Genomic DNA, 26,987 nt, shown 5'->3' with positions numbered 1-26,987 from the left:
TCTTTTGTGGCGGTTCAGTACGCCGCACGTTTCTCACACGGGCGATTTTATGCAATGTTATATCAATGATTACCTTCCAGACGAAATAATTACCAACTGAACTGAAGCTTCTGCGATTTATTCATACTCCACTGCCACTGATAAATTTAAGGTTAAGAATTCTGATACTTCCGTCACAACATGTGCACAGTGAATCTACCTTTAACTAATCATTACATCTTCTCTGCCTGCAATAGGAATACTAATAAAAGTGAGCCACTACTGCAGTCAGTACACTCATTTTAAATCTGTAGTCAGCACAACGCTTTTCCCACTCTTTGTGTGCCTTACAGATCAGAGAATAAGTGACGGCTTGGAGATCCTGCGAGAGGTGTCCGCGTGTCGTAGTATATATCTAATGTAACGTGTCTGCTAGGCACTTTTAGATTTCACGTTTCTAGGTAGGAAGTGGTAGTCAACAGACCCCATTGTAGCTACATAACTCGCCTATAATGTACCTCATGTAACCGTTTTTGAAATCAGATTATGAGCTTGTTAGAAGCGGTTGTGATCATAAAATTCAGAAAAATATTCATTTTAATCCCACTATCCTTTTCGTTGCACAAATTAAGGTTTTTTTTTTTTTTTTTTTTTTTTTTTTTTTTTTTTTTTTTTTTTTAAAGTAGAGTCAGACTTCGTTATAATTGGTACCACGGGCCTTTACTTAGGGCAAGTTTCTGAAGACACATTTATATACATTCAGATATGAACCAGAGGGTAATTACCTCACAAAATCTGTGTCTCTCCCACATATCGGAAATGACTGTAAATTTCCCATTTCAGATGTATAGGAAGCTTGCTTCTGAACACTACTGGTCATTTTTGCTCTTCTGTTTGTTTCGTGTGCTTCATGTACAATCATTGCATTCGACTGGTCCAAATACAAAAAAAATAATAAACATTAACTAACTTTCCTGTAATATAGGTCCATAGTACCTATGAACTTTTCATATGTTTCTTTTGGACGTTACTAGTTTTATTTTACTATTGCAATTTCGTCATTTGCATCATTCTTGTCCAACGTCAACCCGCACATCAGAAATTTTATCCTTAAAACTGGACAAATGTGGAAATTGCAGTACAAAATAAAACCCCTAACAGTTAAAAGCAACATGACAGGATTTAGAAAACGCATCAAGTTGTTCTATGACTGGAAAATTAAATTAAATTATTGTCTTTTTTATGTACTAGTGTTATGAATTCTAATAGTTTTATAATTAATTTTAAGACTTATTTTATGACATCTTCTATTGTCTTCCACTCATTGATGAAGTTTATATGCGCCGGAGGTGAGCTGTGTAATGGAACCAGCAAAAGGGAAATTGTTCAGATATTTGCCTTACCAAGTATTTGTTCTCCGTTTTCCCAAATTTGTGTCTGAAAACTTACTGAGCGGTTGCTCAGAGTAGCTAATCAAATTCACTCTCGAAACTCTCTCTGAGACAAATAAAAAAGACACACCATGAAGGAATTATCCGGATGGGACAGAAATGTGATGTACATATACAGGGTGTGACTCAAAAGTTTCAAGACTTAACTCAGAACTAGAAATTTATTGGACATTTAAGTACAGCGGACTAAAATTCTTGAAAATATGATCCTTCAGCGTCAAAACAGCGCTGTCAGCGCGTCTTCCAATGTTCGTAGCTCTTCTGGAAGGCCTCAGGCGTCATGCTATCAATGGCTCTCGTCGAAGCCTGCTGGATGGCGTCGATGGGGTCGATTCGCTTCCCTTTTAAGCCTGTCTTGATTCGAGGGAAGAGGAAAAAGTCACTTGGATCCAAGTCAGGTCTGTAGGGTGGCTGCGGCAGTGTTGTTACGTTGAACTGGACCAAAACTTCGGCGGCGGCGCGCGGTGAGTGAGCGGGCGCGTTGTAGTGGTGAAGAATCCAATCGGCCTTGATCGCCGGGCAGACGCGGTGAACTCCATCCCTCAACTCGACGCTCATTGTTTAAAAGTTCCCGCACTCTCTTCACATTTTGATCCATTCGGCTTGATGAAGACCCCCCGAAGAGCGGTCGTCGTCTTCAACATTCCCGCGGCCGTCGTTGAAACGTTTGTGCCACATGAAAACCATTGCACGGGACGTGGCTTCTCCACTAAAGGCCTCTTGAGTCATACCAAGCGTCTCCGTGGCGGTTTGTTTCAGTCGCACGCAAAATTTAATCGCATAACGCTGCTCAAGTACTGCTCCATTTTCGCCTCTCCCACTTTTTAACCGAGGTCAATGACACGCACTCACGCTGCAACAAGCGATGCGCACTCTCAGGGGTTCCAGAGGCAACTGCCCCCCCCCCCCCCCCCCGCCGCGCGGCCCACTACTTCCCCCACCCGACAGAACCGGTTCGCGCGCTCCCCTACTCAGAAATGAATCAGTCTTGAAACTTCTGAATCACACCTCGTACATACAACCAAATGATTTCAGTTTTAGGAGAATTAGGTGATTTATTCAAGAGAAAGAGTTTCGCAAATTTAGCAAGTCAATAACGCGTTGGTCGAACTCAGCCCTTATGCAAGAATTTACTTACCTTAGCACTGATTGATAGAGCTTTTGGATGTCCTCCAGAGGGATATAGTATCAATTTCTATCCAACTGGTGCTTTAAATCGTCAAAATCTCATTCTCAATTAGAGACAACCCGGCGACCTTGTTGGCTAAACTAGGGTTTGGCAAGTGTGAAGACAAGCAGTTGGAGGTCTCGCCGTGTGCGAGTGGGAATTATCCTTCTGGAATGTAAGCCCAAGATGGCTTTCCATGAAGGGCGACAAAACTGAGCATATAATAACGTTGACGTACCGCTGTGCTGGAAGGGTGCCGTGGACGACAACCAAAGTGGTCCTCCTATGAAATGAAATGTCATCCCACACCATCACTCCTGGTTCTCGGGCCGTATGGCGGACGACAGTCTGGTTGGTATGGCAATGCTGTATGGGGAGACTCCAGGCACGTCTGTGGCCTGGAATCTCAATTACCGAAGCAGAAGTGCCTTCACTGATGAGGCCCACTTCGAAATGAGCCACGATGACTAGCGAACAGATGTCTTCTGTAACTTTTTGTCACACTAAAGACTTCGCCACATGTCCCACAATATATGATAGAGCAGCGGTCCACACTGGAAATACTCTTGACAGTTTCATTTCACACGTTCTGAACACTCGTGTAACAGCTGCAGAAAAGTTCAAACTGGTACTGACTCAAGGGCAGCGTGATCTACCAGAACCTTGACGACGAGTAGGTCCGCCCTCACATTCCCACGCAGTCCAGGGTCAGATCTTGCACGAGTCGACCAGTTAGCGAAGTAGAGACCCAAAACGAGGACCTTTTCAAACTTTGTCAGGTGCTGATAATGCTGTCTCATACGACTACATATCATCTCTGTATCCTTCACTATGATCACTAACATCTGCCTTTCTATACCGTACCAGGCCAGGCAAAAACACTAAACATGAACAGCAATAACGCAGTTGTCGGTTGTTCTACGTTGTTTTTGTTGTTGTGTTCTTCAGTCCAGAGACCGGTTTGATGCAGCTCTCCATGCCACCCTATCCTGTGCAAGCTTTTTCATCTCCCAGTACCTACTGCAACCCACATCCTTCTGAATCTGCTTAGTTTAGTCTTCTCATGGTCTCCCTCTACGATTTTTACCCTCCACACTGCCCTCCAATACTAACTTGGTGATCCCTTGATGCCTCAGAATATATCCTACCAAGCGATCCCTTCTTCTAGTCGTTGTGCCACAAATTTCTCTTCTCCCCAGTTCTATTCAGTATCTCCTCATTAGTTGTGTGATCTACCCATCTAATCATCAGCATTCTTCTGTAGCACCACATTTCCAAAGCTTCTATTCTCTTCTTGTCTAAACTATTTATCGTCCACGTTTCACTTCCATACATGGATACACTTCATACAAATACTATCATAAACGACTTCCTGACACTTAAGTCTATTCTCGATGTTAACAAATTTCTCTTTTTCAGAATCGCTTTCCTTGCCGTTGGCACTCTGCATTTTATATCCTCTCTACTTCGACCATCATCAGTTATTTTGCCCCCCAAATAGCAAAACTCATATACTGCTTTAGGCGTCTCATTTCTTAATCTAATTCCCTCAGCATCGCCCGATTTAATTCGACTACATTCCATTATCCTCGTTTTGCTTTTGTTGATGTTCATTTTATATCCTCCTTTCAAGACACTGTCCATTCCATTCAACTGCTCTTCCAAGTCCCTTGCTGTCTCTGACAGAATTACAACGTCATCGGCGAACCTCAAAGTTTTCATTTCTTCTCCATAGATTTTAATTCCTACTCAGAATTTGGTGCTAACACACTCGTCCACCTATTGGGGTATTCAAAGGTGTGTGCCTGCCGGGTTCTTCATTGAGTAGCAAAAGACCATAAAGAGTTATGAAGGACCATACGTGGGGAATTGCTTGCACATTACTCGATGATAGATGGTTTCATCATTTCGAACTAGAAGCAAGACGGCATCCGTGGAGTGACGCCACACCACCTCTCCTCCGATGAAAAAGTTTAAAGTCCCACACTCACCCGCTGGACTCATGGTGACCATCTCCTGGGACGCTGAAGGTTTGTATTCCCTCGTGTTGCAACTATCAACTCTGAAGTGTATTGTGCCACCCTCAGTAAATTGAAGAAACGACTTCAGCGTGATCGTCGCCACAATAATGTAAACGAAATCCTTCCCCATAACATCGCAAAGCCTCACAAAATTCTGTGTACCCGAGAACAGCTCACAAAACGTCATTGGACTATTCTTCCTCATCCACCCTACTGCCCAGATCTCGCACCTTCCGACTTCCATCTGTTTGGCCCAATTAACGATGCACTCCGCCGGAGTCAGAAAGTGGATCATGGGGAGGTTGCTGATGCAGCAAGACATTGGCTCCGACATCGACAAGTAGAGTGGTACCATGAGGGCAAAACAGGCCCTCCCAGCAAGGCCGCCTAAGGCCACTGCATCGAACGGAGTTTATGTTGAAAAACAGGATGGGAGTAAGATGGTGTAATCGAATCCTGAATAAAACAAACCTGCTATAAAAAAGTGTTGCATGACTTGTTGAATGTCCCTCATATGTAGCCAGTTCAGGAACTTTTACCAGGGCTAACCAATGGCAGCTAAGGCAGCCAAATTCGGTGACACCAACATGCTCTGAAGGGGGAAGGTTACACGCTTGTTTCTAGACCCTGCCGCGGTGCAGTTTCGACGGTCTGGAGGAAGATGGTGTTGTAGGCGATAGCCATGCCATTCATTAAAGTTTCATTAATGATCCTCGTATTTCAATTATTTTTTCAGAAAATGTTTATTCAAAATAACTTCTCGCTCTGCGTATTTGACAATTTGCTTCGTTATTCCTTCGTATTAGAATCCTCGTGCACACTAGGGTGGCGGTGTCCAGTTCCAATTTTTCCATCCGTGAATAGAAATGGCTTATTCTCTCTCTCTCTCTCTCTCTCTCTCTCTCTCTCTCTCTCTCTTTTGTAAAGAGCACTAAAAACTTCTTGTTGCTTTCATTTCGAATTTCTATTGTCGACTGCGTGATTTGTGAACATATGCGTCCTTTGTACTAGTGAGCTCTCTTGTCCATGTGGAGCTACAGTCCCATAACACTGTTTCGAACATTGTGACATTGATTATCTCAGATTTTTCCTGCGTATACGTCTTTCAGTAGACCATATCGTTTATCTGTCCACATAGCCACGTGGCTTTGTACATTCATATTGATGCGTGGTGGCTTCAAGGCCCCAACAAGCCCCGTCTTCTTGTGTTTTTCGTTTTAAGACTAACGCACCTATTCGCTTTGAAGCGTGCATCTCTGCTATCTTTCGTAAGATTTTTCACCAGTCATCCCCTTACGGGGAAGGTCCGGCCGCCTTGGTGCAGGTCTTATTTCATTCGACGCTACATTGGGCGACCTGTGCGTCGGATGGGGATGAAATGATGATGAAGACAACACAACACCCAGTCCCTAAACAGCAAAAAACCCCAACACAGCCGGGAATCGAATCCGGGCCCCTTAGGACGGCAATCCGTCACTCTGACCAGAGCTGTTGGGGCGGACAGTCATGTGAGGTAACGCATCGTGTCGCAAATCCTGAGACGAAGCTTGTAGTTATAGTTTGGTGACTTTCAGGTACATCACAGCTCACTCTTTAGTAATACTGAAGTGATACATGTAACAAATGGCAAGTACATTTGCCCTGCACAAATCGATCCTTTATGGCCACATTTATTGCATGTGTAGTCTTCGTTTACGGAGGCTCGATACGTAATATTTTGGCTGTGTTAGAAATCATTTACACAACACACCCCATTGTGCTTCCCAAGATTCTACCACGACAGTACTTGAATCTTATTTGTCAGATTGCGTTATCTATTTTTCTGTATTTTAAGATTTGGTATGCAGTTCAGGAAATATTATTCAAATTTGGTTTGAACTTGCAATTAAAGTTTTACAAGACGTGGTAAACTTTCACTGTCCATTTCAATCTCTAAGTTCTTCGATAATCATTTTTTTAAATGCTTCCAGTTCCGTTTTCTCTGTATTTCCGATGTTCCGTTCCTCATTTCTATTTCCATTTCAGTATCAATATTTGACTCTAGTCGGAACACATCCATTGAAGAATAATTTGTCGACCTGTGCCGATCTGCTTGTGATATCTTCTTTCTTTGTCCATTCAGCGTAATCTGGCTTCCTACTTAAGATGATTCTCACTCATTTTCCTTTACCGTGTCCTTCCAAATTTCTATGTTAAGTAAATCGTTATTACAAATGAAAACCATAATTTTGTATATATTCTACAGCATTAATTTATCTTGTTAGCTGGTTTTCTTCTTTACAAGACTATGACTAGATTTTAACTGACAGTGGTTAAAAAAGAAGGTATAATATTAGTGAAAAGTATTGAAAAAGAAGTTACACATAGCACAGAGTAAATGTCACCTTAAATATCACCTTTTTCAGTACAGTAGTTACGCAATTTTAAATGATAAAATTAAACAGTAAATAAAAGATAACAAACCAGAAAAAATATTAACACTTAAGTCGAAGAAACAGTATATTCATAAAAATCCGTACGTAGTATAAAAAGATGTGTGTGTGTGTGTGTGTGTGTTTGTGTTTTCCACATCTCCTACTAATCCGTTTAATCGATTTCAACCAAACTTGGTATACATATCCGATACTGTCATGCAACAGTCGCTGTGGGCTTAAACCACCTACCTATCACAGTTTAGAAGATATGTCATAAACACTGAGATGCGTGACGAACTGCCGCATCATGTATGACCTTTAAATTTGTTGTTTGTTGGCTACTAACTCTATTCACAATACATTTTGCGGACAGTATCCACATAAGCCGCTGAATGTACCTACAATATCATATCATTGTATGACAGATCAGAAGGAATGACATCATAAACACTGACACTCATGAAAAAGTCCCACATCATGCATGAACCTTTGATATATTTATTTTTTACTAACAAGACACTCCAACAGTCGAGTTAATTTAAAGAAAACCCTGAAGCTGTTGATCGCTTTTAACTGTGTCGTCTGCGCGGCCCCGGTAGCTGAGTGGTCAGCGCGAGAGAATATCAATCCTAAGAGTCCGGGTTCGATTCCCGGCGGGATCGGAGATTTTCTTCGCTCAGGGACTGGGTGTTGTGTTGTCTTAAGCATCATCATTTCATCCCCATCGACGCACAAGTCGAGGGCCCTAGGCACACGACTGCGTCGTGTAAACGGTCGTATCCTAAAACTGAAACTCTCGGTAGAGCGATGAAGAAGCGTTGCCATAGTGACGTTTTCAAAATTGCGTTGTAGACACGTCAAACGTCAGCGCCCAGCGTACAGAAACTGTTGGGGATATCGCACTGAAAACACAGTTCTTTTTTTTGCTTTCATTTCTAATAGGAAATTGTCAACATGAATACCTGGGCAATGTCGGGTTGTCAGCTAGTTTAAATTAAATTACAATCCGAATTAATTAATATCATTAAGTGACAAAAGTAGTACGGAATAGCTAGAAGATGTGTGACGTATGGAAGGTGATACAGGAACAGAGTAAAACATAAAATTGATAACAGTAACAACAGAATTTATGGGCTACATAGGAAATCGCAATAAAACAAATAAATACAGGAAAATTTGAGGCACACAACAGACTGCATGAGAAGCACTGGAAAACTGTGAAATTTAGAAGAAAGGAAATACTGAGCTGTGCTTGGTCATTCAGTATTAAATTGTGACTGTGGGCTCGATGTTTTTATTATTATTATTATTGTTATTATTATTATTATTTCCAGGTCTTCCAACAGTGGCTGGTAGTTGTGACCCTCACTCAGTATGTGCTCAGCAAATGTGGAGTCATAAATCTGCAACGTCTAGCTGCGTCCATGTTCAGCCAACCCTGATGGTATGTCTCTGCTCCAGTGACCAGCATGAAATGTATCACAATCATGACAAGTAATTTTGTAAACCACCATAGTTGATTAGTAATTGGATCTTATACTTAATGTTGAAAATACACTGGGCTGTTGCGCTTCCCATATGGTAAGAAATCCTACAGTTGTAGATTTCACTGTTTTTCATACAATCTGTCCTCGGTATGGTACTGTATACCGTTACGTGCAAACATTGGAAGGAACATCAGAGGAAGCGTATTTAATGAGTATAATTTTCAATTTTTGTTTCCCATGCAAGATGTGGTCAGTTAGGACTGGGTTATAGCCAATAACACAATAAATTTTATATTGTCTGACTCCGGTTTCAAATCGTCTCTGCACTTGGGAGCAGAAAGAAAGGCGTTGCTCCATTGAGTGAAAGGGTGGATTTTTTGTGTTACTGGGTGTTCTGAGCAAGACGCTATTACTGAGCCTTTAGTTCTGAGTTTTTCTATTAATGTTTTTATGTACTGATGTCAATGTGTAGATCTTTGAAAGTTATAGGCTTGTTGGCAGTCTCCATTGTGAAATGAATTTTGTTATGTTGGCTGTTTAAGTTATGAAAGAAAAAACGTGTTGAGCTTTCTTCTACCAACAAGCGACGAATGAATCAGATAGCAAGATGTTTATTCTTCTTACTGCTAATCTTCATCACCTTCGTCTTTCCTTTATTTGTCCTTGTCCATATTCTGGACGCACTATGTTGTTCATTTATTTCAACATATCTCGCAACTCTTCCTTAAATCCTTTCCAAATGGCTGTGACATCTGTAAACTTTAACACTGGTGCTTGTTCCGCTTTTATGCCTCTTCCGAAATTTTCTCCCATATCCTACCTGGCTTTCTCGACACACAGGCTGCAAACCAGCGGTGATAAACTCCAAGCGTACCGTACACCATTCTTAACACGAACTCGTCTTCCTAGACCTCCCACTGTGGTTACTGCCACTTGGATCATCCCGCGGACATGATTCGTCCTCGCGTTTTCCTGTTGCAAAATTTCTCTGCCGGCCTCGAGGTGTGAGAGAAGCGAAGGCCGGCAACACAGGTCTATTTTGGTTCTCAGACCTGGCACACAATGTTGGCATTCCGTTAGTACTTCAAATGAGAAGAATTTTGCTGTGCCGTTCGCACGTGACAGTCAAGAGGTAACAAAACCGGCTGACGTCGCTCAAAACAATACGGTCTTTCTACACGTTCACTCTGCGCATTTTATAGTTCAGTGGAACTGGAAGTCATGCAGCGGTGTCACTTTTGCAAATATTCGACAAACGCATGATATACTCAACGGTGCTGGGCTAAAAATTTACCAGTTGTCCATAGGGAGTTGTCATGTTCGCAATTTTTTTCGCGTCTGCTATGACTCAGATATGATTTGTTGGTTGAAATGTAGTTATTGACTGTTTGTACGGTTTCAGTTTAAATTATATGGAAAGTGGAAAACGTGATACGACAGTCCATGTGTACATCATATTTATGGTATATTGCCTCGGCAGTTGGAGGAACATGGACGTATTAAAATTGAAATATACAATATTAACGTTCTACATTATTTACTCTGTACCGACTTCCAGTTTCCTAGATCAGCATCAGGTAAGACTTACAGCCAGTCCTAGCTTCGTCAAAGACGGCTCCTGTCTGTATAAAGGTTCATACAGGGTGTTTCAGTAAAAGCGTGCAAAAATTTAACAGGACATAGAGGATGCTCCATTGAACAATTTGAGGAAGGGAATCTCGGGTTGGAGAAGCCAGCTTAAGGAGATAAAAGGAATAAAATCTCAGTATCATGTACCTTTTTATTTACATTACTTACAGTTAATTGCAAATGACGTCTTTAACACAGTGAACGTACCATTTGTACTGTATCCTACAAAATGTGCTGAAACTGACGGCCATCAACCTCAGTGCAAACATGACATCGGCGAACAGTATACTGACGAACACTGACAAGTATTGTTGGTGTGTTTCGAATCACATCACAGGCAGCTACAATTCTGGCAACCAGCTCAATCTCCGTATGCACTGGGGCTTCATACACAAGTTGGAAATAATCAAGGGGATCCAGGTCAGGTGACCCCGTGGGCCATGGAATAGGGCCTCCTCTTCCAATCCACCGACAAGGAAATACATCCTGTTAATCAGGCTCCACCTCCTAGCTTCCATGCAAGAAATAAAGAGTGTACACGTAAATTAACAGCACAGTACGTGTAAACTCTTACTGTGTTAGTTGTAAATTAGCTAGAAAATAGTAATGCTAGACAAAGCGGAAGACAAGTTTGCTTCCATACCTCATTAAACCTTGCTTCTCCGACCCCAGGTTCCCTACCTCAAAGTGTTCAGTGGAGCATTCTCCATGTCCTGGTACACTTTTGCACGCTCTTACGGAAACACCCTGTGTAACGCACAGGAGATGGACAAAAATAGGGAAACACCACAAACATAGAAGTTAAAATCTTCTGGGCTATTTGGGCACATCATATTTCCTCTAAAAACATCGACGTTTCGACCCCTCTGCTAGGATCTTCTTCACGATCTTCCGGTATCCACTACTGCTAGGACACTGTCAGAGACTAGTGTCGCGTTGTCTTATAAAGGGGAGTTTTCCCGCGTTCGTGCTAGAGAAGTGGAAGTATTGGTTAAAATTCTTATGGCTACCATTGGTGGGCAATCGTCATAGGCTAATATTCCCGCAATGATGTAGAAGAAAAGGCGTTGCTGGCTAAACTCTTGTGGATACTATTGGTGGCCCATCGTCATTGGATACAAAGGCACCAGTAGGGTTATTCGTTGAGAGATTCATCCGACCAAATAGCTATCTTCCACTGCACCATATTCCAGAATTTATGGCTTCAGCTCCACGTTTACTTGCTATGACCACTAAGTGATAAGCCATTTAGAAATTCCAGGTCGCCCTGCAGTTCCCTGCTTGTGGAACTCCCTTCGTATTTATTGTTTTCGTGCTGACAGGATTCGCAGTGGTCACTTTCAATTCTGCGATGACATTTCCAGCAGTCACCCTCTTATTTTTCGGCACAATCCTACTCAATATTTATGTATTTATTTACACGTCTAGTTCCGTAGGACCGACTTGAGGAACAAAATTCCAGGGCCATGGAACGTGTCAGTACATGAAATTACAACATGAAACTAATAACAGATAAAATAAAATGTTTATGAACCCAAAAAAGTCAAGCGATAAGTTTGAGTAAACGCAGTCAACAATATGTAGGAATCAGCTTAATATTTCTAGGAGCTCCTCGACAGAGTAGGAGAAGTGACCCATAAGGAAATTCTTCAGTTTCGATTTGAAAGCTTGTGGATTAATGCTAAGATCTTTGAATTCCTGTCATATCGTATTGAAAATGGACGCAACAGTATACTGCACACCTTTCCTGCACAAGATTTAAGGACGTCCGATCCAAATGCAGATTAGATTTCTGCTTAGTATTAACTGAGTGGTAGCTGCTAATTCTTAGGAATAAGCTGATACTGTTAACAAGAAACGATAGTAAAGAATGTATATATTGAGAGGCCAATGTCAGAATACCCACACTAGTTAACAGGGATCGACAAGAGGTTCACGAACTTACTCCACTTATTGCCCAAACTGCCCGTGTCCGAGCCAAAAATATCCTTTCATAATGGGAAGAGTCATCCCAAAATGTAATTCCATATGACATAAGCGAAAGAAAATAACCAAAGTAGACTAATTTTCGTGTAGAACTATCGCTTACTTCAGATACCTTTAGAATACTGAAAATGACAGCATTAAATCTTTGAAGAAGATCCTGAACGTGGGCTTCCTACGACAGTTTAGTATATATCTGAACACCTAGAAATTTGAATTACTCAGTTTCACTAACCATATGCCCATTCTGCGAAATTAAAATGTCAGGTTTTGTTGTACTGTATGTTAGAAACTGTAAAAGCTGAGTCTTACTGTAATTAAGAGTTAGTTTATTTTCTACAATGCATCAATGTCTGTCATGAACTGCACTATTTGAAACACAGTCAGTGTTGCACACAATATCCATCACTACGAAGCTAGTGTCATCAGCAAACAGAAATATTTTAGAATTACCTGTAATACTAGACAGCATGTCATTTATATAATTAAGAAACAGGGGTGGCCCCAGCACTGAGCCCTGGGGTACCCCCATTTGACTGTGCCCCACTCGGACCCCAAATTACAGCTATTCTCAACATTGTGAATAAAGACCTTTGGCTGTCTTTTATTAAAGTAAGAGGTGAATCAATTGTGAGCTACTCCCTGTATTCTGTAAAGGTCCAACTTCTGGAGCAACATTTTGTGATCAACACAATCAAGCGACTTAGTTGCATAAAAAAATATGCCTAGCGTTCGAACCCTTTTGTTTAATCCATCCAGAACCTCAAAGAGAAGAGAGTATGTAGCATTTTCAGTTGTTAAACCACTTCTAAAGCCGAACTGTACATTTGACAGCAAAATATGCGATACAAATTGATAAATTATCATTACATACACAACCTTTTCAATAACTTCAGCAAACACTGACGCCATAGAAATAGGTCTAAAATTGTCTGCATTGTCCCTTTGTCGCTTTTTATCAAGCGGACCGTTTGTCTACGATCACTCCACACACATTTTCGTCCGCGTTGTGACTTAGCTGATAATATCTTTCCGCTTAGCGTGTATGGGCTGTAAACCTTCGATGGTGTGCCTCCTGAAACAAGAACCACTTTGGCTCCCTTGGTTACAGAAGCACGCAGTATACGAACAAGTGCAATTTGCTCACGTCTGAGTTCACTTAGCTCCGTGATAGTGAACTCACAACTACACAAAACACTGTTCTGCCCTTTACTGATAGTTGCACCGTATTGAGCATATTGTACAGGTTTCGTTGGTGATCAAATTGGAGGCTTGGATTATAGGTCCATTTATGATCAAGCGTGCATTTCTGGCGGTTTCTCCATATTTTCATCCAGTCCTTCAGTAGCGTGTGTCAGTACCCACTTGGTGTACTGTATTAGCCTTACAACCTTTGAATATACACTTGAAATTTATTTATTTATATCTTCTCTGTGTCTATTTCAATATGACAATCAATATGCCTAATGACAGTTTATCAGTTTGTGTATAGTTGACAGACCTTAAGCTATATCTGTATAACTTTTGTAGCAATATCTTTATGTTAGTGAGTCAGCAGGGTTTAGGAATTTAAGCTCATATCTTCAGGGTTTAAAACATTCGGTGCATAATTACAGAATATTTCTTTATTTGTAGGCATATAAATCTGAAACACTGCAATTTGTGTTACCGAATATCTAGCGGTAAAATGGTTACATATTTTTGGTAGTAACAATCTTTGTCCAGATAGAAGCTGTCTCTGATTATGTATGCACTGTCTGCCTAGTATTAAACTGTCTGATGATGGCTCTGAGCACTATGGGACTTAACTGCTGAGGTCATAAATCCCCTAGAACTTAGAACGACTTAAACCAAACTAACCTAAGGACATCACATACATCCATGCCCGAGGCAGGACTCGAACCTGTGACCGTAGCGGCCGCGCTGTTCCAGACTGAAGCGCCTAGAACCGCTCGGCCACACCAGCCGGCTTGTCTGATGATGGCCAGGGGCGTCAGATACCAAGGTTTATATCCAGTAAGCAATTTCAAGTAACTCTAGACTATAGTAGCCATAGACAGATAAAAAGACTTCGACCACCATGGAGAGCGTCAACTAACATGTCTTCTGTGTGAAGACTATTATAAAAAATAGCACAGTGGCCTAATTTTTAATAAAAGTTGTTGCTACTCATGTTGCAACTGAAACTGAACTTAACAATACATTAAATAATTTGTGTCTTCTATAGCATATATAATAACAGTGCCTACTTACGATTCGTCTGTAGTGTAGAATAAGGTGCCTAGGACAATTAGGTTTAACATTTACATTGTTACTTGGCAGACAAATAGATTTACAATTTACGTTGGTACTTGTCAGACGTTATTTGTCAAATGAGCAACGATTTTTTGTGGTTGCGACTGATAGACTTAACATGAGGCCGTCCTGAAAAGTAATGTTCCGAGTTTTTTTATGTGAAAACGCTTAAAGGTTTTTAAGGAGGATAGGACATCAAGCGAGCCGTCTTGGAGTAGGAGAGACGTCACTGGACATTTTAATTTCCACTGTATATACTTTTACGAATAAGTTCATAAAACTTTGTCAGCATGACCAGAAAGTATTCAGGATTCACAGTCATAGCAGTGGAAGTTCAAAAAACTTTTATAGCTAACTATCTCAATTTTTATTCGGTTTTTAATAGATTTAGAAAATTCTAGAGTTCCATACAGCTGTACGTATGGTTTGTATTCTGTGCAAAATTCATCGAAGAATCTCCCTTTTTTTTTCATCAGTCTACTGACTGGTTTGATGCGGCCCGCCACGAATTCCTTTCCTGTGCTAACCTCTTCATCTCAGAGTAGCACTTGCAACCTACGTCCTCAATTATTTGCTTGACGTATTCCAATCTCTGTCTTCCTCTGCAGTTTTTGCCCTCTACAGCTCCCTCTAGTACCATGGAAGTCATTCCCTCATGTCTTAGCAGATGTCCTATCACCCTGTCCCTTCTCCTTATCAGTGTTTTCCACATATTCCTTTCCTCTCCGATTCTGCGTAGAACCTCCTCATTCCTTACCTTATCAGTCCACCTAATTTTCAACATTCGTCTATAGCACCACATCTCAAATGCTTCGATTCTCTTCTGTTCCGGTTTTCCCACAGTCCATGTTGCACTACTATACAATGCTGTACTCCAGACGTACATCCTCAGAAATTTCTTCCTCAAATTAAGGCCGGTATTTGATTGGCCAGAAATGCCTTTTTTGCCATAGCGAGTCTGCTTTTGATGTCCTCCTTCCTCCGTCCGTCATTGGTTATTTTACTCCCTAGGTAGCAGAATTCCTTAACTTCATTGACTTCGTGACCGTCAATCCTGATGTTAAGTTTCTCGCTGTTCTCATTTCTACTACTTTTCATTACCTTCGTATTTCTCCGATTTACTCTCAAACCATACTGTGTATTCATTAGACTGTTCATTCCGTTCAGCAGATCATTTAATTCTTCTTCACTTTCACTCAGGATAGCAATGTCATCAGCGAATCGTATCATTGACATCCTTTCACCTTGTATTTTAATTCCACTCCTGAACCTTTATTTCCATCATTGCTTCCTCGATGTACAGATTTAAGAGTAGGGGCGAAAGGCTACAGCCTTGTCTTACACCCTTCTTAATAAGAGCACTTCGTTCTTGATCGTCTACTCTTATTATTCCCTCTTGGTTGTTGTACATATTGTATATGACCCGTCTCTCCCTATAGCTTACTCCTACTTTTTTCAGAATCTCGAACAACTTGCACGAATTTATATTGTCGAACGCTTCTTCCAGGTCGACAAACCCTATGAACGTGTCTTGATTTTTCTTGAGCCTTGCTTCCATTATTAGCCGTAACGTCAGAATTGCCTCTCTCGTCCCTTTACTTTTCCTAAAGCCAAACTGATCGTCACCTAGCGCATTCTCAATTTTCTTTTCCATTCTTCTGTATATTATTCTTGTAAGCAGTTTCGATGCATGAGCTGTTAAGCTGACTGTGCGATAATTCTCGCACTTGTCAGCTCTTGGCGTCTTCGGAATTGTGTAGATGATGCTTTTCCGAAAGTCAGATGATATGTCGCCAGACTCATACATTCTACACACCAACGTGAATAGTCGTTTTGTTGCCACTTCCCCCAATGATTTTACAAATTCTGATGGAATGTTATCTATCCCTTCTGCCTTATTTGACCGTAAGTCCTCCAAAGCTCTTTGAAATTACGATTCTAATACTGGATCCCCTATCTCTTCTAAATCGACTCCTCTTTCTTCTTCTATCACATCAGACAAATCTTCACCCTCATAGAGGCTTTCAATGTATTCTTTCCACCTATCTGCTCTCTACTCTGCATTTAACAGTGGAATCCCCGTTGCACTCTTAATGTTACAACCGTTGCTTTTAATGCCACCAAAGGTTGTTTTGACTTTCCTGTATGCTGAGTCTGTCCTTCCGACAATCATATCTTTTTCGATGTCTTCGCATTTTTCCTGCAGCCATTTCGTCTTAGCTTCCCTGCACTTCCTATTTATTTCATTCCTCAGCGACTTGTATTTCTGTATTCCTGATTTTCCCGGAACATGTTTGTACTTCCTCCTTTCATCAATCAACTGAAGTATTTCTTCTGTTACCCATGGTTTCTTCGCAGCTACCTTCTTTGTACCTATGTTTTCCTTCCCAACTTCTGTGATGACCCTTTTTAGAGATGTCCATTCCTCTTCAACTGTAATGCCTACTGCGCTATTCCTTATTGCTGTATCTATTGCGTTAGAGAACTTCAAACGTATCTCGTCATTCCTTAGAACTTCCGTATCCCACTTTTTTGCGTATTGATTCTTCCTGACTAATGTCTTGAACTTCAGCCTACTCTTCATCACTACTATATTGTGATCTGAGTCTATATCTACTCCTGGGTATGCCTTACAATCCAGTATCTGATTTCGGAATCTCTGTCTGACCATGATGTAATCTAATTGAAATCTTCCCGTATCTCCCGGCCTTTTCCCAGTATACCTCCTCCTCTTGTGATTCTTGAACAGGGTATTCGCTATGACTAGCTGAAACTTGTTACAGAACTCAATTAGTGTTTCTCCTCTTTCATTCCTTGTCCCAAGCCCATATTCTCCTGTAACCTTTTCTTCTACGCCTTCCCCTACAACTTCATTCCAGTCGCCCATGACTATTAGATTTTCGTCCCCCTTTACATACTGCATTACCCTTTCAATATCCGCATACACTTTCTCTATCTGTTCATCTTCAGCTTGCGACGTCGGCATGTATACCTGAGCTATCGTTGTCGGTGTTGGTCTGCTGTCGATTCTGATTAGAACAACCCGGTCACTGAACTGTTCATAGTAACACACCCTCTGCCCTACCTTCCTATTCATTACGAATCCTGCACCTGTTATACCATTTTCTGCTGCTGTTAATACTACCCGATACTAATCTGACCAGAAATCCTTGTCTTCCTTCCACTTCACTTCACTGACCCCTACTATATCTATATTGAGCCTTTGCATTTCCCTTTTCAGATTTTCTAGTTTCCCTACCACGTTCAAGCTTCTAACATTCCAAGCCCCGACTCGTAGGACATTATCCTTTCGTTGATTATTCAATCTTTTTCTCATGGTAACCTCCCCCTTGGCAGTCTCTTCCCGGAGATCCTAATGGGGGACTATTCCGGAATCTTTTGCCAATGGACAGATCAACATGACACTTCTTCAATTACAGGCCACATGTCCTGTGAATACACGTTACGTGTCTTTAATGCAGTGGTTTCCATTGCCTTCTGCATCCTCATGTCGTTCATCATTGCTGATTCTTCCGCCTTTAGGGGCAATTTCCCACCTCTAGGACAACAGAGTGCCCTGTACCTCTATCCGCTCCTCCGCCCTCTTTGACAAGGCCGTTGACAGAATGAGGCTGACTTCTTATGCCGGAAGTCTTCGGCAGTGGCGGGGATCGAACCCGGGACCGAAGGCGTTTTGATCATGAATCAAAGACGCTACCCCTTGACCACGGGTACATGGACAAGTATCTCTATTACTTATGAAGAAAAGTGTACCTACAGCAAAAAATGCAGCCAATGGTAAGTGAACAAAAGGGAAATACAAATGTAAAAAAAGATATTTTTTTATATTTTTGAACTTCTACCATTATAAGGGTAACTCCTGAATCCTTTCTGGTCATTGTGACAAAGTTTTATGAATTTATTTTTAAAAGTATAGACAGTGGAAATTGAAAATTCCTGTGGTGTCTCTCCTGCTCCAAGCAGTCCCGTTTGACGTCCTACCCCTCTTAAACAAAACAACTTCATCAACGTTCTACATCTTCATGTCAACTTAATCACCCTGGCGACGAACACATTTCTCCCAATGAGATATCGGTTTGTGTAGACCGTCACTGCAAAATGTTTGATTTCCTCGACGGAGCCGCAACCTCGCCTGCGCTTCCACCACTTCACCGCTATCAAAGCAAAGTCCTCGAAGGTTTCTTTTAAGTTTTGGAAACACATGAAAATCGGATGGGGTCAAGTCGACACTGTGGGGAGGACAGTCGATGACAGCGCGTCCAAGGCGTTGGTTTGTTTCAGACGTCGCAGCGCTCGTGTCATGCTGAAGGACAGGGTGCTCCACGTGTGGACGAACTCTTTAAATTCGAAACTCGACTACAGCACGCTGTTTCTCAAGCACCGGCATAGTTACGTTACACACCACCAATTAGGAGCCTTCTAGCTGCAGAGGGCTGCAAATACGTACATGAACAATAAAGGTGTGGAATAATGATAACGTTTCTTTTTAAAAAAAAAATATCTTAGGAGCAATCACTTAAAAAACTCGGAAGCATTACTTTTCATCACGGTTTTGTATATATTCGTACATATTGTGAATCAGGATACCTAGTTTCTTAAGAGGCACCTGGAAGATTACTGTGTGTGACCACGAAATATTATTCTCACTGCTTCACTGATCAACTCATTCTTCATCAGTAGCGAGGTATCCCGGACAACTATGTCGCTGTACTGGACAAGTGGAAATACGTAAAATATGTTCCAATAAATATCTTTCGAAGCTTTTTGCCTTGACTAAAATATATCTTATTCTTTCGCTCTACTCATCAGGTAAAGATATTTTAAGTTCCGTGTTCTTTCCCTAGCTGCGACCGACCGCCATGTCATCTTCTGCCCGTGGGGTCATCGGATGCGATGTGAAGTGCTATAGGGTCAACACATCGCCCGTCGTTGTGGGCTTTCTTTACCTTGGAACAACTGCTCAGATAGCTCCACAGTTGGCCTCACGGGGCTCAGTACCCCCAGCCCCTGTCCTCTCAACAGGAAAAAGTCCCTGGAGGCGCCGGAAATCGAACCCGAGTCCCCCGCGTGGGATTCAGGCGCGCTCAAAATAAAGCTACGGAGGGTAAAAAGGGAACAAGAAACTGTGTTTTGCTCAAGGCAGAAGCTTCAAAATATAGTTGCCGTTCAAGCATGGGAGGATAAATATGGTGAGCTTTCCTGAAGAAGGAAGAAGAAAATAAGAAATACGTTTGTTATTTCGTTGATATGTTTCCACAACATGCAGTTATGAGAAGTCATGAAGCTGGTGTCAAATTATTCGAAACCTAACTATTTGTGGTTGTCGCTGACTTGGCTGTATGACGGCAGTTCTAATAAGTTGGGAATCAGTTACGTTTACAAATCTGGAAAAACCTCCGTGTGTCATGTAACATCATCAGTAGCAGTAAGAGTAGATGGTTCAAATGGCTCTGAGCACTATGGAACTTAATATCTTAGGTCATCAGTCCTCTAGAACTTAGAACTACTGAAACCTACTAACCTAAGGACATCACACACATCCATGCCTGAGGCAGGATTCGAACCTGCGACCTTAGCAGTCCCGCGGTTTTGGACTGCAGCGCCTAGAACCGCACGGCCACCGCGGCCGGCAGAAAGAGTATATGAATTTTTGTTTTAGTTTATCCGTTAGTAGCGAATTATAAGACTGCTTTTATAAAGAACTTAATAACTTATATTACAGTGAACAACATAACTCACACAAGAAGCATTGTGTTTCTAGAGGACGCGTTATAATCTTCATATAAACAACTTTACAAGAATCAAACTACATTACTCAGCTTACAAAAAGAGTAAAATTTTCTCTGAAGATACCATCACGTCTCCAGTGTATTTTTCCGAGACGCAGTCGTTGTAACTCTCCTGAGCTACATGAGTGTCACTCAGAATTTGTTTTTCCAATGATGTAGCGGATTAGAAACATTTGATTGTGTACAACACCTTCCCACAAGTTTGAACATCGCGGAATTAGAGGGGAAACTATGTAAATGGCTCATTTCGACTGTGTGAAGTTGAATGCAGATGGTTTTCCTACAGCGTATACAAACAGCAAAAGATCCGAATATGACGGGCTTCTGTAAAGTAGGAATTGTCACAGGTCTCTGTTCTGGATTCGTAGCTCTTCTTAATATGTATCGAAAACCTGCCGCTAAACATGGAAAGTGATTCAAACGTTTTCTATTTGGAGACGGAACAAGTATCATGTCACTATGACAGGAACGGAAAGTAATGCAAAACAATCATCAAATTGATTTACGGGTAACATCCGCTCGTGACTCACATTACACAGAATGTCTCTCAACTGCAATCAGACGCGGGGTAGCCTACATTGTTTCTGACCCAATGATCTTGTAGAAGGTGAATCTCAAGGAGATCAGCATTCGGATTTCTAAGGGTGAAGGTACCTTTATATTTACAAGGTTTCACTTTTGTCCGGCAGAACTCAAATGTTTTAGTGATGAACCCGAGATTTAGAATTAGAAGTTGAAGAACTTACTAGTAGCAAATTCCGTAGAGTGTATATACAACTCTACAGTTATTTTTGCCAGTTTTCATTTTCTTTTAGTCTTCAAATTTCGTTTTTAAACTCCATTATCAGTAGTCTGAGAATTTTGCACGACCAGTCAACTTGCCTCACATAGTCCCACGGAATCTGATAATGAATTCCGTGCACTACTGGAATCCCCACGGCTCGTACCTATAATGACGGAGTTTTTCCAAGATAATGAATCAGTCGCGATGTCCCTACATCAACTTCGCAATATTTTCACGGAACTCTACTAGTCATCTTTCATGGAGGATTAGTTTTTAAAAAATCAGCAGAGCCCTATACCAGACTAGATACTAAGACACTGAAAAACGGGATAGACACAGTAATTCAATCAATCATTCATCTAGTATTTGCAAATACGTTCCCTGACGTTGTCACTGATTAGATGTAGTGCACGCTATCGAGGCTACAGTCTGATATCGGATTAACTCGTTCACTTCTTTACGGCGAAAATGTATAAAGTTTATGATCACAGATAGGCTTTTGAACACACCGTGCTTTCACTGTCTGACGCAGTAAAATGCGGCACAGTATGTTCTCCAAGGCTAAGGTTAAGCGGTGGTAGGAATGGAAGTTTACTACGTTTGTTATACAGCTTCCGCTGTAAATTTTCAAAGCCTTACATGAAACCGACACGGTATGGTTCTCAGTAAAACAAACTGCGCAACAAATAGCCATCAAAACATCGCTAAAACGTAAACGGGATAAGGTGAGACATGCACGAAAAACTTCTCAGCCTAAAGATACTTCTAAAAATTAGTACTGTTATATTACATAGTTGAGCTGTGAGTAACGCCACGAAATTAAGTTGTCTTATTAAAGCCACTACATACCAAATTAGCCAAATTATGGTATCAGTATATCCAGGGAAATGATTTTCAAGGAATTTTACACGCTATATGAGACCACGCATCTCCGTTGTTACGGGTTCGACGTACAAGTAATTCAAATGATTATTATCTACTAAAACCATTGCATATAAAACAAAGCGAACAAACGTCGCAATTAGTTCCCACGGTAGTTCGCTTTTTATATGAGATGATATGTCCCAATTCTTGTTATGAGTTCAATGAACATGTGATTCGATAGATATGAGACAATATCAGCGCAAATAATCAGCGGTTCCTGCTTTCCTTTTTCTTATAAGAAAACGGGCTGTTGACACACAATCAGCGCAGATTCACAAAATATCGTCCTCGTGAAACATAACTGGCTCTCTATTACCACGAAGGAATGAGTCTTATCGACCAAGGATCTCAAATGGAATAACCACACCTTGATTTACAGACGCCTTTTCACACCGTACTCGCAAGCAGATTCTAACAAAATTGCATGCCTACGAAATATAGTCTTAGCAAAGCGACTGCAATCATGATTTCCCGAAAGAAAGATAGCAGTACGGTTTAATCGACGGGAGTGCATACAGTAAAACCTAAGTTACATCTGGTGTTCCCCAGGAACTATGATAGGCCTATTTCTGTTCTTGATCTTTGTAAATGATTTAAGAGATAACGTGAGCAGATTTCTTAGATTATTTGCGGATGATACCGTCAATTACAGTCCCGTAAATTCAAAAGAAAATCAATACGAATTACAAAATAAATTAGACACGGTATCTGAATGCTACGAAAAGTGGCAGTTCTATCTGAACTGTAAAAAGGTACTCCACAGGAGTACTAAAAAAATTCCTTTGACAATAAATGTCAAACATTTTTGAGGTTGTCGAGTCAGCTGAATATGCAGTGACTGTAGTTAGAATCGACTTAAGTTGGAACATCACACTGAAAAAGTTATAGTTGAAGCGAAGCGAAGACTGTGTTTTATTGGCAGAAGGCAAAGAAGATGCTACAGATTTACTAAAGAGACTGTCTACACTACGCTTTTCCGCGCGTTTCTAGAGCAGTTCTGCGCAGTATGGGATCCTTACCTGACAGGATTGAGACGAAACATCGAAAAAATTCAAGGAAGAGAATCTCGTTATGTTATCAGGAAATTCGTGCAAGTGTGTCCTGGAGATTATAAACGATTGAAACGATAATCATTTAAAGGAAGCCGTTTTTAATTGTGGTGAAATATTTTAATGAAATTTCAGTCTGTAACTTTATCTTCCAATGTTAAGACTTTTTTTTGCTTCTCATATAACGTAGTAAGGAATTACCATCGAGGTATACTGAGATAAATCAGAGATGGCGAAGAAAAATTTGGACATTTCTTTTTCTGATACGCTAACCGGTACTGTTCCCGTATGGATATTGAAAGTGCTATCTTGACTACTCTCCCGCCAAACAGCGTGAACATATAGATTTGAAATCGTGAGATTGTTCGAAGGAGGAACCTGAAAATCATACGATTGTGATTGCAGTTTATAAACGTTATCGCGTTCGTGCAATGAATCTGTGATAAAGCAGTTTTTCTCCAAATGCTCCACATGCACAGTCACTAGTACGAATATAATTGTAAAGACAACATTTATTTTGCTAGCACTCACAATGCAAAGAAATAAAACCTTGCCACTGGCCTTCTGCCAAGAGATATTTGGCAGTCAGTAAAAGCCTACGGGCGTCAGTATTAACGTCACTGAAGTTGTTTATGTTCCGGTGCAGAAGTATAGCAGATGGCTGGGAAGAGGTGATGTTGTCTGCTCCGTTTTCTTCGACTGGTTTCTGGCTTTTACTTGGCTATCGACGATTGTTGAATTTGCCTTTGTAATAACAATCAGTGCTAGCATGGATTTGTCAACGATACTCTATCCGGCGCAAGTCATTTCATCTGCGCATAACCACAGAAACCTACTTCCATTTGAACCAGCTTATTCTGTTCAAGTTTTTGTTTCCCTCTTCAGATCATCCATACCTCCCCTCCCCTCCTTCCTCATCCCTCCCTACTTCCAACCATTACGAAAGAAATTATGGTTTGTTGGCTTAGGATGTGTGCTACTAACCTATCTCTTTTAGTCAATTTGTGTCATTTAACAGTTTTCTTCCTGCTCATATTATTACCTCGTAATATTGTCTTATCAAACACGAGCAGAGACGACATGTACAATACAATCTATGTTTACGCAGGAAAAAAGGAGTCTGAAAAATAAACAACCAAATGTTTTGTCATCCATGATTTGTCTGGTAGTGAGAAATACAATTAATTAGACCAACATTTGAACCAATTTGGAATGATGTTCTAAATCATGCGCAGCAAAAGATGTGTGTGAAATGTTTCTCTATTTTCAGAAAAACAATGTCACAAAAAATTTCACCGCTGTTTTTCAGCAGTTTTTTTTATTTTTGTTCAGAAGGTACGATCTTATTGCTTATTGACACCGCATTTGTTTTCGTAGCATCTTATGCTCTCTAAATGACCAGAATTTAGTATCTGATTGGAATGAAACCATTTTAACTGTTAAATAATCACTTCTGTGTAACTTTTTATGGGTCTAATAGCAAGGCCTAGAAAACATGGAGTTTTTGATGCCTCGTTTATCTTCCTAGTGTCTGCTGTTATCGTTATGTCCTAAATTTAGTACTTGATTCGAAGAAAACCATTTTAAAAATCAAACAGCACACCAATTGATATTTTTTCACGCAAAGTAGCTACGCCTTGAAGAGATGAACTTTTTGACAACTCATTTGCCTTCCTAGCGTCTTCTGCTCTCGAAATGTTCTAAATGTAGTACTCGATTGTAAGGAAGCGTTTTTGACCGTTAAATATCGCATATCGCGCCAATGTAACATTTTATGGGCATAATAACAAAGCCTTGACGACATAAACGTGTTGACACATCATTTACATAGTTAGCAGTTGGTGTTTGCGAAATATTTCAATTTTCCCTCAAATCAATAAATAACTTTTTCTTAATTACCTTGATTACTTTTAAACACTTATACATATTTTTTCTAAACTAGATCTCATGCTTTTCAATTTCACATCCCATTTGTCCGTTTTCCCTCTACGTTTGACTATGAAAATTCGGACAACAATTTTCTCTCAGATTACTAAAATGTTTTTCTTAATGACCCTGATGACTTTCAACCAAATAAAACCTTTATTATAAAATTATACCCCACACTGGTGAGTTTGACACGCCATTTGTTCCAATTCAAATCACTACTGCATCTGTAGAGAAATGCGTATGTTCCCGTCTTCGTTTCCCTCTGTTGCAGAGTACGCAGTGTTCTGACACTTCCATGCACAGTAAAACGGATCTGCTTGAAGTGTCAAAATAGCGTACACTCAGCTAGGGACTAAAAAACTACGTTGCTGACACGATATGCGGTCACAATTTAAACATATATCTTCGCATTTAAATAGAAATTAAAGCAGAATTACGAATTCACAGCGTTCACTCATCGTCCGAGCATACCTTTTTCTGAGATGTTGTGGTCTTTAGTCCCATTACCAGTTTGATGCAGTCCTCCACGTCCTCCGTATTCTACATCTCAGCATAACAACTGCAGCCTACATCCACTTGAACCTGCTTACAGTAGCGAACCTCTCTCTCTCTCTCTCTCTCTCTCTCTCTCTCTCTCTCTCTCTCTCTCTCTCTCAATTTCGACTCCCCACACTTCTCTTCATTGCCAAACTGTCGGTTTCCCGATACTTCAGGTTGTGTGCTATTAACCTAGACCTTCATTCAGTTAACTTGTGCCATAAATTTTCTTCCTCCTCAATTCGATTCAGTTCCCCTTTTGTTTGCTATCCCACGTTCACATGTTGCCTTGAGCGTTCGTGTGTATCACCACATTTCATAATCTTCTGTTCTCTTTCTTGTCTGTACTGCATATAGTCCACATTTCAACTCCGTGCAAGGCTACACCTTACACAAATCCACTCGCAAAATATTGTCTAAAACTGAAACTTAAATTTAATCTTAACAAATTTCTTTCCTCAGCATTTCTTGCTACTACCAGTTTGCGTTTCATATAATCTCTATTAATCTTACATGTTGATTATTTGGTAATGACAACAGCGGCCGGAACCGTCTGATCGAGTTAGAATTTTGTTTCATCAACGGAGCCTAACAGAGGATAGATAACATCGCTTAGTAACTATTATACGAGCTGTTAACCCGAGCAGTAAGAAGTTATTCCAGCCGCCGAGCAGGAATTTGCTAAAGCGTGAGTCAAACATGTGCAGCGCGGCGCACACTTCGCCGTAAGTTTGGCGGCTCGCGGGGTTGCGAATGCCGGGAGACGGCGTTGTAATGGGAACACTGGAGGTGTGGCGACGCGCCAGCGGCCGGGTATTTGCGTCCTACCTGGTGCGCCGCCGTGGTGCCGCCGCCGCCGCCGCTGCCAGCTGACTGAGCGCCGAGCGTCGCGACGCCCGCTGCCTGTGTCTGCGGCGCCGCCCCCACCTGCTAGTCACGTGACCCGCCGTGGCCTTCCGCAAGGCGCCGCGCCGCTGCCCTCGTGACGTCACCGACACCTGTGGCTCCAGGAGGCACGCAGCCCAGTTGCGGGGCTGCCCCGATTCCGTTCAGGGGCAGCGAAGTCACGTGTAGCAACACTACAAGGGACAGTTCTGCTCGAAATGGCTCAAGAACTAGCCTACTCTGATCTTTCAATTTCACTTTCACTTTTTATTAAAAACCGAAGTACCGGCCGAAGTGGCCGTGCGGTTCTAGGCGCTACAGTCTGGAGCCGAGCGACCGCTACGGTCGCAGGTTCGAATCCTGCCTCGGGCATGCATGTGTGTGATGTCCTTAGGTTAGTTAGGTTTAATTAGTTCTAAATTCTAGGAGACTGATGACCTCAGAAGTTGAGTCGCATAGTGCTCGGAGCCATTTGAACCAGCCAAAAACCGAAGTCTACACAACCGGATAACATGCTACACTACTGGCCATTAAAACTGCCACACCACGAAGATGACGTGCTACAGACGCGAAATTTAATCGACAGGAATAAGATGCTGTGTTATGCAAATGATCAGCTTTTCAGAGCATTCACACTAGGTT

General features: G+C 41.3%; 1 protein-coding gene across 1 annotated transcript in view; it reads right to left on the bottom strand.

Moving 5' to 3' along the window:
- LOC126354749 (proton-coupled amino acid transporter-like protein pathetic) overlaps positions 1 to 26,453 on the bottom strand; it is a 219,729-nt gene extending 193,276 nt beyond the window's left edge. Inside the window, exon 1 of the mRNA XM_050004627.1 lies at positions 26,289 to 26,453. The gene's annotated coding sequence lies outside the window, so the exon portion shown is untranslated. The remainder of the gene's footprint in view (positions 1 to 26,288) is intronic.
- Positions 26,454 to 26,987: the final 534 nt, after the last annotated feature.

This window comes from Schistocerca gregaria, chromosome 3 (genome assembly GCF_023897955.1).
Source record: "Schistocerca gregaria isolate iqSchGreg1 chromosome 3, iqSchGreg1.2, whole genome shotgun sequence".
NCBI lineage: Eukaryota > Metazoa > Arthropoda > Insecta > Orthoptera > Acrididae > Schistocerca > Schistocerca gregaria.
Note: the sequence above shows the minus strand (reverse complement) of the source record. Positions and strands in the feature narration are given on the sequence as shown.